This window comes from Convolutriloba macropyga, chromosome 6, assembly GCF_964194025.1.
Source record: "Convolutriloba macropyga chromosome 6, txConMacr16.3, whole genome shotgun sequence".
NCBI lineage: Eukaryota > Metazoa > Xenacoelomorpha > Acoela > Convolutidae > Convolutriloba > Convolutriloba macropyga.
In genome coordinates, this window is record NC_134473.1 from 52,587,751 (window position 1) to 52,600,250 (window position 12,500).

General features: G+C 31.4%; 2 protein-coding genes across 3 annotated transcripts in view; one reads left to right on the forward strand and one right to left on the reverse strand.

The window, feature by feature from the left end:
* The window catches only part of LOC142341756 (acid phosphatase type 7-like), a 324,947-nt gene that overhangs the window by 130,655 nt on the left and 181,792 nt on the right, over positions 1-12,500 (reverse strand). The window lies entirely within an intron of this gene.
* The window catches only part of LOC142341043 (neuropeptides capa receptor-like), a 24,189-nt gene continuing 12,100 nt past the window's right edge, over positions 412-12,500 (forward strand). The window contains exon 1 of one of the 2 annotated variants that reach the window (XM_075391878.1): positions 412-655. The gene's annotated coding sequence lies outside the window, so the exon portion shown is untranslated. Of the gene's footprint in view, positions 656-1,601; positions 1,924-12,500 lie in introns of those variants that run through there. The other variant, XM_075391879.1, reaches the window with a different exon arrangement.

Consider the following 12,500-nt stretch of genomic DNA (forward strand, 5'->3'; position numbering starts at 1 on the left):
TATTTACTAATTGTTTTATGTCCTAGGAGAAAGTTTGAAGGGCAACAAAGTTCATTTCATAAAAAAATTGTTTTTATTTTTTGGATATCAATTTGCTCCTCCGGCTATCAGGCGTCCTCATTGTTAGTTCTGTCGCCTTCAGCAATTGTCGCGAACATGTTGACACTGTTTATTTGTTTACTTAAGAAGGATTTGTGCGAGGCTAGAAGTAATGGGAAAAAAAGGGAATAATTTTGGAATGAAAGCTATCAAAAATCTATTGAAAGAACTCAAAAGGAATTGATTCGATCGATTGAAATTCATTTTCAACTTCAGTTTAGTCATTGTTGAAATTTTTATTTTGAAATTTAGATTGAAATGTACTAATTTGAATAGATTTATTGAAAAAAGCACTTGCGCGTGAATACTTCCCTTTTCAGAATAAGAGTTTTTCAGACTATTTAATAGGCTGGCGGCGTCTGTTTTAGCATATCAACGCATTCTGTGAACAAATAATGGAGTGCTGATTGAGTTATGCCCTCTCAAAACATTTCCATTATCTGTCCTCAATTTAGATTTATGGTGTCTGCTTTACTCTCTTAAGAGGAAACAACTCAGCTCTTGCAGTGTTTGCAGAAGCTACTTTTATTTATCGGAAAAATTTTTGTGATTTCAAGTAAGTGATAATTTCAATAAATAGAGCTAATTGATTTATGGTTACTTATGGATGAGTTATTTATTGATTGAATTTATTTTGTCATTTGGTTAATGAATTCAACTTTTATATATATATATATATATATATATATTTATTTGGGAATTCAACGGGTTTCTATTAGTTTATGACAAAAAGTTGCCCCAAAAAGTTTCCTTAAAAATCTGTTTTGTTTACCTATCAATTTTTATCAGATATTAAAAATAAACTTTAAAAGATATTTTAAAGAAATTTGCAAGATAAACTCAATATCAGTTATATCAATATTTCGAGAGCGCAGGCCCGTTTATATACATTTGATATTAAACTACTGATAATACTGTGGAGACTAACTACTGCTAATACTCCTCTCTTTTACGGATTGCGGAACTCCCACCACCAATTTTCTACAATAATCAAAAGTGCAAAGAACTCAGTTTTCAGTTCTTTGTTTTTCCTTGCAAAAAGATTGAACCTTTATAGAAGATCCCAGTAGAACAGTGTTAACAATTTTTTGGTTCAAGATATTTTTTTTACATGAAATGAGCACTTTTTAAACCAAGAGGAGCATCAACTGACCAGATGTTTCCATTGAAAATATGGCTTTCTTACAGTTACCGCGAAAGAAAATTTCATGGATTCGTAGACGAAATATGAAGCAATAGTTTTAAGGTATGTGCTTTACGAGAAGCATGATGTTGAAATTCCTTTTTAGTTTTGTTTTTGAGAATTCTTTATTGCAATCGGTTTTGGTCATTGCCTTGAGCTAACACTGTAAAACTGTTTTTCCGTTTCAGTGAGATCAAAGAAGACCAAAAAAAATCTTAAAGGGAAAAACAAGAATCAAGAGAAAAAATTTGCGCACTTTTTTCGGCTTAGACTCAAGATGATACAAAAATTTAACGCCTCATTGTTTTCATAAGCAACATTAAGCTTTGATAGCTTTTTCAGTATCTTAAAGAAAACAAGATAAGATACCGTCCAAAAGTTGTTTATAGTAACTTTATATATGAGCTAACATTTGGCAATCTTTTTAAGTAATTCAAGCAAAAATTAATAATTGGTCAAGCGCTTAGAAAAATATTAAACTATTGACTATCAATTAGTAGAAGACAATTGATGCGAAAATAACAGAACGCACAATCTTTTTCTAATTATATTTTGTATTTTCTCGCCTGATTTATTTGATAATCACATGAGACAAATTGAAAGCAAACATAGTTTGGATTTTTGCGGGTACATTATCACAGGTAATGTAGCTTCACCAACTTTAACTTCTTTCATAATAATTTCCGCTGAGTTGTTTAGGTTTATAGACAGATTTCGATGGTTGAATAATTTTTTTGCACAAAAAACTCAGCTAAATCGATTTGTGAGATACATTAATTCAAAATCCACAGGCAAAACAAAACATTATTAAAACGAAAAATAGTAAAATATTTCATGTATATGCAAAACAACCTTCGTACATTTGAAGTGTATTTAACCTGTAATTTTTTCCTCTTAACATTCTGTTCCCTTTTTAAGTTTTCTGTCTGCGTTTTCTTATGATACTTTGCTATGAAAAGTGTAAATTGTTGAAACGAAAATATATTTGTAATTGACCTGTTTAAGATATCAAATGAGTAATGTCAAAATGGGTTGCGAAATTAATTGTTTATGATCAAAGAAACTAATCACTCAATCAATTTTAAACTGAATCATTTTGACAGTTTTAAGTTTGCTAAAGATATTGAAGAAGTTTTTCGCAAATTTTAAGGTTAAAGCTTAACTTTTTCAGGGACTTATGTTCGATGAAACTTTTTGAAACAGTTCTGATCTGTAAGGAATATATGTTCGTTAATTTTTTTTCAAGGATAATTTTCCGAATTTTTATTATGGTTTTCAAGTTTTTAGGTTTTTGCTACATGGGAGTCTTTATCTTTTGCCAAAATTTTCCTTATCTTGATCAACAACAGTTCAGCTACTCAGTCAGATTCACTTAAAAACGCAGCTTTGGGTTAATTCTAAAATTGAATTTATTTATATGTGAGATTAGTAAGTTCCATTAGTCTTGCATAATTTCTTCGGTCGAAACAACCAAGCGATCAAGCGATAAAAACTTCTTGCTTTGTTGGTTTTTTTTCTGCTTGTTCCAATATGTAACTCTTATCAGCAGTGTCAGCAAGCTCATTGTTGTCATAGTTGTTAAAATCATTGGGTTATGATATAGATTAGAAAAAACTGAACTTTTGTCAAATCTGTATTTTTTGTTATTCATTTTTCCTTTTAGTTGTCGCCTTCCGTTTGAAACATGACTGGCAAAATAAAGTTAGTTAGAGTTTTAAGAGTTACAAGAAAAACGAAGAAATTTTAAACGATATTTAATTGATAACAATTGGTTATCTCTCCTATATCACTTGCTCAACATTCCAGAGACAAGCAATATTTCAGAGAGATTCGCTAATAGTTTGCAGGTTGAAATGTTTTTAACTAAGTTCTATCTCTTTCAAAAACAAATCGAAGCTTAACGTAATTAAAAGACAGCTTCTAAATTACAGGCCATTTCATTTTAGTTGTCAATGAAATGTTCTCCAAACGTGATGTTCACATAAAATGAACATTCCAGATAACCACACAAAGATTATTTCTGATTCAATATAAGACATACAAATTTTTTTTATTTTGATAATGCAATGATCGTTAAGATCCATATACGATCTTTCTCTATGAATACTAGGATTCATATATGATGTTTCTATGATTACTAAGAATCAATTATGGTTTTCTAAAACTACTAAGAAGCATTCATGGTCTTCGTACGGTTAGAGAAAACCAAAAAATATATCTAGATATTATAACAAAGAAGCATATAATATGGATATCAATTGTGGTCTTTGTATGGATATTAAAAAAGATCAAGAGTTGCCCCCATTAACTAAAAATCCTATCTTCATGATAAAAAGCTTAACTTTGCTCAGGGAAACCCAGGACTTGGGTTCTACTCTGTCCTGAAAACCCAGGTATTCGCTTTTCTCTGCCCAAAGAGGTCACAAGTTTTGGCGCCACTACCCAAGTCTTGGCATTTCTTGGCCAAGATTTGGCCTCTGAAAAATCTCTGATTCAAACCTGGTAGGCTCTGGGTATTCGGTACGGGCATTTTTGTCTATTTTAACGCTTTCTAGCCAAACCTTTGTTCACACTTGTTTTTTCGTTAAGTTAAAGCATAGAAGAAGTTTTTTATGATCATAGTATGATTGTTAAGATTCCATAAAGATGATATATGACCCTATGATTACTAATAATCATTTCATTTATGACTTTATATGATTACTAAGATTCTTTTATGGTGTTCATCCCGGGCATTCATGAAGTTATTTTTTTATTGATCTTCAATTTGACAAAAAATATTTAAACTTTGCCTCAGGGGCTTGCAGTAATCATTCAATAAAGTGTTTCAGCTGAATTGTCGAAGTTACAAAAATCAGTTGTGGTTATAGCCAATTGAGAATTTGTCAATTATAAAACCAGTGGTAATATTTTTAATAAAAAAGTTGATTTTGTACAACCAAGGCATAATTATCTCAAAAAATGTAAATGTTCAATTGGTTCTTGGAGTTTTTCTCTCATTATACAACCCCCCCATAAAATTATATCCCTTCCTATAATGGGAAAGACCCAGTTTTTCTCTGAATTTTCTTTTCCGACCGCCCCCAAACATATGAGGTTCCGGTAAATTTGTGCGGATTTTTTCTATTTTGGTAGGAGTCGTTTCCTGTCTCAATTTTACTCAAGTTTCAAAATCGCGTCCTTAAGTGTTCAAACTGATAGCTTTCAACATAGTTTTAATTGGAAAATTATCCCGGTAAGAGATTTTCAAGTCATCATTTTCCACCCCTGAGGCGTCGAACTAATTAACTGGTTACCAGAGCTAATCCCAGATTTATAAAAAGAACGTCAGGATAAAATCAATTTCCAGCGCCACGGCGATCGCAGAAATGGCCGACAAGGGTTGTAGCCGACAACCCAAAATAAGAAATTAATCCGACAACCCAACCGGACACCGATTGTAATGATTGAACAAGCCAGTGATATTTTTGACCAATCAGATCTTTTGGCCAACCAGAATCTTGCTGTCGACCAACTTTCCCTGTTTGCCGCGTCGGTTAAACCCCCTGTCGGCCAATATTCCCAGAACCAATCTATTTGCTCTATTTCAACGCACGAGCATGGACTTATCGATTGATTTTCAACCCCGTGTTTGGTATAGCAAGCTGAACAAAAATATTATCCCTAACTTGAGGAAAAACATAACTGGGAAAATACAAGTTTCCGTTTGTAAATTGACATTTGGTAGGATTAAACAAAATAGCAAAACTCGTGAAAAGATAATTGTTATCGCGACTCCATGAAGTCGTCTGTTATTATCTCGTGGAGACTAATTAGGCATATTTCGCCTCCTAGTTTGTGTTGCTAATAATTCTCCCCGGACCCAAATTCATTGCTAAGACTAAAAGCAGACAAAAAGACTGCACGTACCTGTTTTTGACATATTTAGAGACGTGAACAAACATGATCGCCATTTTTATCCCCGAACTCTACAGACAAAAGAAGAGTTATTGAAATGTAAAGTGGTTTTTCAATCTTGTTTGACATTTTTGTTCATTACCTGTGGCTACTGTACTGCTTACTGTTCTTAACTGGTGGGTGATATATCGGGCAAGTATTATTGATTACTTAATAATTCCCTGTGTTGTTCCTCCTTATGCTTTCCGACCATTTTTGAAACAGATTAAAAAGTGTATTCGCGAAAGAAAATTTGACCAAAATTTTGGGGAAGTTACTAATAGACAATAAGTTTCCGCGTTGAGCTTAGTATTTCATTATATTTTTGAAGAACTTGAATGCCATTTGTGATCTGACGCGCGTTAGGTCTTGAACTTCAGGGACGACGGAGCGAGATAAGCAAAGACAAAATTGATTGGAAAAAAGATTGCTCATTTCTCATTTCGATTCCTTTTTAGGCTAACAGGAAAAAAATTCTAAAAAAAATTCTAGTGAATAACGGAGAAATCAATTTCATCTTTTAATTGTCGCTGTAATTTTCTCATATTTACAAAGTTTTCCAATACTTCAAAAATTGCAGCACATCTATGCAGAAGTGACGGTTCCATCAAAAATTGCAGAGATGACGGTCCCATTAAAAAAAATTAAAAAGTCTTCTGCAAGAATTTTATACCTCTCAGACCATAAAAGATCCCATCAATCGCGCTTTTTGCGAAGGAAAAGTTGTGTGAAAGCCATTGCCTCCAAAAAGATGAAAATAAATAAATAAATTTTGTCGGAAGAATCTCAGAAAATTTTTGCTCCTACTATGTATAAACAGAGTGCATCAAAACCAGCTTCTAAATTATAGCTTTATTTATAATCAGTTACAGTTATTTGTCACTACAGGGAAAAAGAAGGTAGCAAACGGGAAAATTGAACAAAAGCTGTATTTTCTGACCCATTGCTGACGCAGTGCTTCATATCCCAAAACTTCAAAAAAAATTATTGTAAATTTTAATTTTATCTTTTAGTTTTGAGCTGTACCAGTAATGCAACCAATTTTCAGTCCACAACTTGACTAATTAAAAACCCTTTTGCACTGGTTTGTTGTAGCCCAGGACACTCAGCTGTCAATCTGTGTCATGGTCGGACATATTTTGGTTGTAATATTTTGAACCAGGCTAGTATTTTTGTGAACATTTCGCAAATATTCAGCAATAAAACCGTCGCTTCAAGTTCCCAGTGAAGTTGGAAAAAATTAAGTTCTCTAGAAACCGGAAGAGACAGTATTTTTAGGTAAGATTTGCAATACGTTGCTAAAAATGTTAGCCTTGTTCAATAAATTACAGCCAAAGGTTGTTCAACAATAGAACAGATTGACAGCTGAGTATACTGGGCAACAACGTACCTGTGCATAGATTGTATATTTTATTGCTTAAAATTCAGTTGCGTCACTGGTACGGTGCAAGTTTTGAGCACTGGAATTGAAACGGCTGTAGTCACCAAAAAACCAAAAAGGTTTTCCCAAAAAATAATAGCAACTTGACGTTTTGTGATAACCATAATATTGCTAAAAAACCCAGTTTCAGACATGTAAGAATCTCTAATGAACAAACTGTTACATTGTTTTTTTTTCATTTTGAATTTTTAAATTTTGAACACTAAACACTATGATTCTTCAGTAGTTGCTAAAACAAGAAAAAAAATAGACAATGGATAATTAATTCTGTGCAAATGTAACCTTTTAAGTTTAAAAATCTTCAGCAATAAATGTGTGCCTTCTGGTTTCTATAAAGCTCAGAAAAATTATTTTGACATGAAACCAGTTTTTTTTTTCTCGAATGCATGTATTGACGTCATTTAAAGGTTCTCAACTCTTTTTAATATTAATTTATTGTTTGGTTTAAAATCATGAAACTATATATTTTTAATCAATTTTTAGTATCTGCATGAACATTAAACGTAAAAAGTGACATACAAGTGACAGAGACACTTGGAAAAAACGCAATTTAAATTTGTCCTCGAGAATTTAAGAAAAGATATAAAAGGTCTCTTGAATGATTGATTCAGTTTTTTGAGGAAATTTCAGTGCTACGCTGTTGTATCTTTTTGCAAAAGATGTCATTTGGTCAAAAGTAGTAATATAATATAAGGCTGGGCTAGCGTAGATTTTCTGGCACATCTTTCTTTGAGGGTTGGAAGATTAACGTACACAAAATTTGAGTTACAATATCTGATGACAAGAGTTTTCAAAGCTCGTCGATTGATGAGTGAGCTTTTAATTCGAAATAATCTGGCATTTGTTTTTATTGAATAACTGAGACGCCATTATTGCCACGAAATATGATATTTGCGCTGTTTCTGCAGTCCTGTTGTGTGAAATTAACCAACTTTTTTTCTGTTTTATTTCTATAATTGAACAAATTTGAATTGGGAAATTCAAACAATTTCACATTCAAATTTTTTGCGGTGAGGTTTGACTCAGCTTTCACATGACTACAAACCTTTGAAAAATGTGTTATTTGAGCAAACTGTGATTAAATTTAGTTAAATTTAGCTGCAAAATTTAGCTAGGACAGCATAAAAGAAATAACGAAAATTTGACTAATAATCACTTGACGCCAGATGTAGCCATCTTCAAATTCATGGCTTAAAACACCATTAATGTCTTTTGGAATTCGACAGAAAAATATTAGTCAGCTTTACAATCTCTATAAACAAAATCGGCCATTAATAACCATCAAATGCAATTAAAAACAATCAAATAAAAAAACATAAAATTGTTTGATTTGAATTAACCCGGCACGGACCTAGCATGTTTATATCGTAAAAGATCCCGCACTAAAAACATTAGATAGAAATTAATGATAACGAAGATCGATTATCAATTGATTCCTCTTCCTGCATAAAATCGGATTGAACGTTCAAACATTTTTAAAAAGGTTTTCAAAAATTGATTGATTATTACCAGTTTCAATTGATTGATTTTCTTCTTACTATCTTCCTTGTTTCCTTTGGAAAAAAACGTATTCATGTTTACCAAAGTGTGTTAGAATGATGTGTTTGCTTTTAAGAAAAAAATGAGTTCAGAAAAACAAAACGAGCATACGTTAACTAATTACAAACATATACGCCAGAGTTATATTTGTTCCGACCCCACTTAAATGGTTTTTTTTGTTCAGTCAATTTTGGCCGATCGATATATTCATCGTAGAGAAATGTGAGTGGTATCATTAAAAAGCTCGTCCAGCCTATAATTTGAAACTAAAATTTTTTTTGAATTTCGTATTTTTTGAGGAGTTAACGAGGATTGAAGTTTTGTGTGAACACTTGATATTTGGTATGATTTCGTTCACTTTTAGTGTAATTTTTCTTCAAATTAAGATCTTTTCTCTAAAAATTTTCCTTTCAAAATTACGTTTTACGCCACAAAATGAATGAATTTTGTATTCATAATACAGGAAAGGTAATAAAAAAGAATAGTTCTGGTTTTCTTCTTACTATTTTCCTCGTTTACCTCGGAAAAAAAAGTATTCATGTTTACCAAAGTGTGTTAAAATGATGTATTTGCTTTTAAGAAAAAAATGTTTTAAGAATATGTTTACTATAAAAAAATTCAAATTCTATTTGAGAGCTGTTTTTTTGGAAAACTTATAATTTTCAGGTCACTTAGAGACTGGTAACTTTTCACATAGATGTTTGGTTAATGATAAACTTGATTCACAGGAAAATGACGCCTAATGAACAAAAACACGTTTTCAAGCCTAATGAACAAAAACACGTGTTCAGTCAATTTTGGCCGATCGATATATTCATCGTAGAGAAATGTGAGTGGTATCATTAAAAAGCTCGTCCAGCCTATAATTTGAAACTAAATTTTTTTGAATTTCGTATTTTTTGAGGAGTTAACGAGGATTGAAGTTTTGTGTGAACACTTGATATTTGGTATGATTTGGTTCACTTTTAGTGTACTTTTTCTTCAAATTAAGATCTTTTCTCTAAAAATTTTCCTTTCAAAATTACGTTTTACGCCACAAAATGAATGAATTTTGTATTCATAAAACAGGAAAGGTGATAAAAAAGACTAGTTCTGGTTTTGTTCTTACTATCTTCCTTGTTTCCTTTGGAAAAAAACGTATTCATGTTTACCAAAGTGTGTTAAAATGATGTGTTTGCTTTTAAGAAAAAAATGTTTTAAGAATTTGTTTACTATAAAAAAATTCAAATTCAATTTGAGAGCTGTTTTTTGGAAAACTTATAATTTTTAGGTCACCTAGAGACTGGTAACTTTTCACATAGATGTTTGGTTATTGATAAACTTGATTTACAGGAAAATGACGCCTAATGAACAAAAACACGTTTTCAAGGAACCGCAAATGTTTTTTATGGCTTCGACTCAGAGCTTCTGTAATTTTTAATGAAATTTTGATTTTCTTTTTGAGGTTTCACTGAATTTTTGGAGCCCTATTACACCAAATCGTTGACTGAAAGTGCAATGGCTTTCGTATTGAGCATTATTGTAGCTATTCAGTGCTTTGACTGGATAAATAATGGCTGTAAAGACTTTATATATAATTTTTTGAATAATTTTTTTTGAACATTAACAGATCATACTTATTTTTGTAAACTGTAAGTCGACCTCAGTACTGACAGGATCCCCTTTTTTTCTAATGCAACCAAACTTAATCTGTTTAGCGGTTTTGTCCTCTAACTATTGGATTTTTGACTTCGATGCCACAAGAATTCAAGAACAATTTTAAAATTTTTGGATATATTCGTATTTTCGAATCCTTTTGAAATTTTATCACATTATTCTGATTTGTATAGCTCCCGTTGGTTCAGGGAAGACGTTCAATAAATCACAGATAAAGTTTTTTTTAAAACTATTTTTCAAAAAAAATTTTTGAACATTAGCCAACATTAAACTTATTTTCATGATTTGTAAGAAATTCTCAGTAGTGACTGGTAGACCTTCTTTTCTTTCTACAGCAACCTAAATTTTTTTGGTTAACGTTTTTTTTCTAACTCCTGGTTTTATGGCTTCGATGCCACAAGAACTAAAAAAAAATTTCAAATTTTTGGATATTTTTGTATTTTTGGTTCCTTTTGAAATCGTAGCACATTTTCCTATTATCGACAGCTCCCATTGGTTTTAAGAATATGTTAAATGGAGCATAAATAAAACTTTCAGATAAAAGGATATGATTTAAATGGCTGCGACACTTTCTCGCACTTTTCTAATGAATTATTGGTTTCTGTATTTGTTTTTTTTTGTCATAGTCAAAAGACTTTTTGTGATATCTTATTGGTTACCCATTCACGACAAACATTTGTTGTTGTTTTTTGTTGAAAGCTATTGAATTTAATGGCTGTTAAGACTTCAAGAACAATTTTTCGAAAAACATTTTGAACATTAACCAATCGTAAACTTATCTTCGTGAATTTGTACGAACGCATCAGTAATTACCGGAACTCCTTCTTTCCTACTTCAACAAAATTATACTAACTTTTGGCTTTATTTTCTAACGATCGGTTTGATAAACTCGATGCGAGAGTTTTCATAAACTTTTTGAACATTTGGAAAATTTTTGGATTTGATTTTGGTTCTTCTGAAATCTCATCACATTATCCTATTAGTGTTAGTTCCAATTGGCTTAGAAGGGACGTTCAATGGATTATAGATAAAGTTTTCAAAGGAAAGCTTATGGTTTAAATGGCTTCGACACTTCCTTCTCGCACTTTTCTACTGAATATTTTGTTTTTCCCTGTTTTTTTAATCAATGACCTATTGTAATGGCTTATCGTATCGATGACTTGTCAATTACAAAAATTCTTGTGATCCCATCGAGGCATAACTCTTATGCTACGATCGAGTGCTTTTATTGCCTTTCGTTGAAAGCAATTGAGTTTAATGGCGTTGATACTACCCGTTTTCTCGGAAATTTCGTGGTTTTAATGTATTTGTTCATATTTATTTATATTGAATTCATATTGAAAAAAATAATCTCAAGGTGTTAAAATATTAAGGGATGATAGAAAAGTTATTACCAAAAAGTTATTTTTTAATGGCTTCGGTACTTTTCCCGCTCAATTTTTTTTTTGAATTAGCGGTTTTTGACTATTTTTAAATCTTTAGGTTGGCGTAAAATGCTGACCGGTCCCAAAGGTTGTAATTGAGTACTAAAGGATTGATATTACCCGAGGCAGTCATTTTATAGTGAATGGTCTTGAAGTTTATGATATTATACATTTTCAATGATTTTTAAACTTTTCAATTTTTGTTGTTTTTTTCGTCATCAATCATTCTCATGATTGAGAGGTCTCATTTAATTTCTTGTATTCGAAAAACTTAATTGTTCAGTGATATCATGTTGTGACTGATGTTTTGTTTGTTGACAATATGCGTTTGAATAAAAGTTTTAGTAGTGTACTTGTATTTCTTTTTCCTTTTCTTTTAGCACATTCGCGTAATAACAGATCCCAATGATTTTCAAATGTGGCCCAAATGAACTTATTTAATCTTTCAATAAATATTTAGTTGCATTAGTATGAAAGAAAATGGAAGGAAGAACACATGGTATTCAGATAATAGCTAATGATTTTAATGGCTTCAATAATTTGTGTTTTCGCAAATTTTAAAATTTTTGAATTTTCCTGCTTCCGTAGTCCGTTTGTGTTTCTATTGGTTTCATGATGAATATTTAATAAATTTACTGAGAATTATTTCGTTAAAAGCTTATGATTTTTAAGACTTCAGAAATTATTTGGTTTAAAATTTGTTGATTGATTTTTCAGTTTCGCCTTATTATTTTCTTTTGTCGTTTTTCTTACTTTGTCTCATCACGGAAAGTTGGCGTCTGCTGTATAGTTTGGATTAAATTAGAGCAGTTAAGTTTTTATTCGATTGCAATTTGACGTTGTTACTAGGTGCGTTCAAGTTTAGATATTTAGTTTTTTTGTTGTTTTTTTGTTTTTCGCTTTTTTCTGTTGTTTAATTTTTTTCTCGTAGTTTTTTCAATGAAAGATCTCATCAGCGCTGTAATGAGGCATGACATTATGTAATTCCTTAAGTAGTTAGGTTTTTAAACGTTTTTTAAAACTCAAACATCTATTTATATAATCTTTTTATTTTTGGTTGACAATCAAGTCAGAAGTGTAGATGAGCTCGGGTCGGAACATCATCTGCGAACGCACATTAACGAGCATCCTTGTTTGTATCCAAAATCAAGATTTTAAAAATTTTGGAAATCAGCTTCATTTGGTTATCACGGCGGGGCAACAAATTAAATATCCTTGCGAT